This window comes from Sinocyclocheilus grahami, unplaced genomic scaffold, assembly GCF_001515645.1.
Source record: "Sinocyclocheilus grahami isolate Dianchi unplaced genomic scaffold, SAMN03320097.WGS_v1.1 scaffold16930.1, whole genome shotgun sequence".
Lineage (NCBI taxonomy): Eukaryota > Metazoa > Chordata > Actinopteri > Cypriniformes > Cyprinidae > Sinocyclocheilus > Sinocyclocheilus grahami.
This window is the reverse complement of record NW_015516353.1, coordinates 938-3,051: the sequence shown is the minus strand read 5'-3', so window position 1 is coordinate 3,051 and position 2,114 is coordinate 938.

Here is a 2,114-nt window from a genome sequence, read left to right as displayed (position 1 = left end):
TAAAAATGCTTTCACATTTTTAAATACAACAATATAATCTTTTTTTAAAACACTGTCATCCAGTATTGAGCCTTTAAATCATAACACTAAATGAATTAAAATAAATTTTATTGGTGTGCTGGTAATTATTTTAAACCAACCATTTTAAACCTAAAACGGCTCGTTCTAACACGCCCCCACATGTCTATGTCACGATGTGGGAAGATTTGCATAACACCACCCAAATGTTCACGCAAAGAAAGAAGGCGTAACTTTGATTCTCGCTGTAGTATTGTTGTTGCTGTGTGTTTCGTTGTGAAAGCAAAACTACTTTGTTTGGTCTTCCAAAAGAGGACACCACTAGAAATCAGTGGTTACGTTGTATTTACAACACTGTTCCAGAACAGTTCACCCCAAATATTCAGATGTGTGCAGCACATTTTATGGAGGACTGTTTCCTGATCCTGGTAGATTAGACTACAATGCCGGCTGTTCTGACTCACAGACTGTAAGTACGTTTTTCATATTTAAAGGATTTGCCACTGATATTTCAAATGCGAGTTTTGAGCAGTGTAGAGTAGCGCTTGTTGTTTGTCATTTCTCAGATCACAAATGCAGACTTGGCTTTACGTTTACACGGCGCGATGCAACGCAATGCGTAAAAAGACAGTATAAATCATCATAATCCGTAATTATTTCCCAACTGGATGCAACAAATGCCTCGTTTGTTGTTTTTGTCTCGTCGCACCGGCTGGGACACGGCATCAACAGTATGATAAGGGGCGTAACATTTCCGTCACACGCTTGAGGTATTCGGCCAATTACAACGCACTGGCTAGCTGGCCAATCAGAGCACACCTCGCTTTTCAGACTGATGAGCTTTGTAAAAAAAATTAGCTTTTTAGGAACATCATATGACCCCTTTAATGTAAATCAACTCACAGTTAAAGAGTGAGAATAATAGCAGCAGTATTAGAAACTGCTAAAATGAGTTTGTCTCTGTAATCAGTGTTTTTTAATTAATCAAATACAACAATCAAAATCCTGACATCATTATCAGTGCTTCCATAAGCAGTAGAAAGACATTCAGCAGATTTGTTTTTTTTCTCTAAAATGATTCATAACAGAGCAATAATTAATTAACAGTCAATGGAAGTAAAATCTCATCACCGACCCACATCACAGTTATATTACAGAAACTGACCAATATTCCCTGTCAGTTGTCCTGGAAGACATTTAAAACATATCTGATGTGCAGCCGTCCTTTAAAGGCACAAACTGGATTCAACCAATCTAAACCAACCTAGGTCAACTGTAGCTGGTTTTGTGGTTTCATTTCCTGACTGAGGCAAAGTAGGCATACCAGAATAAAGCAACCAGTTGGCAAGCAGCACTCGAAACTCTGCAAAGCGTAAGAGAAAAAGAAAGTGAGATAATGGATCAGAGATGCCTTCTGAGATGCAATCTGAATGAAAGGATTGGTATAATGCTCTTATGCATACCTGTACAGGTACATAGTTGATATTGATGAACTGAAATGGGGTCCAAACCTTCCAGTTCATCTTCATTGCAGGCCAGTAACTTGTTTTAAGTTTGTTTTGAACATCTGCGAGTGTCTTGCCCTGCAAATATCACATTTGCATATTATTATATCATAGATATATTGTGGATTGTGCAGCCATATACTAGCAGCATATCTCATGATGAATTAGAAATAGAAGATACAATAAGTTTAGTGCAAATCAATGTATCTGTAAACATAATCACCATAAACATTTACTTCAACATATGTTAAGTTGATCTGCATATTATTTACAATATTTGTGTTCTCTTCCTTGTGCATGCCTCAGAAGTACAAGATATGCTTCATCACTCTGCAACCTTGAAGGCCAGTCAGATCAAATATTATGAATGGACTTTAAAATCTGTTAAGCCATGAAAAGGGGTTTTGTTTCACGGAAGAAATGAGTTTCCAAATAGATAAAAACATTCTGTTTGTACTCAATAAAATTATATAAATAAATAATTTATTTAAATTACTCTCTATAAGACGTATTTGTTAAACAGTGTCTTGACCCAGATAATCTTCACATACAAGATGAAACAATACTGTTTGAATACAGTATTACTATATA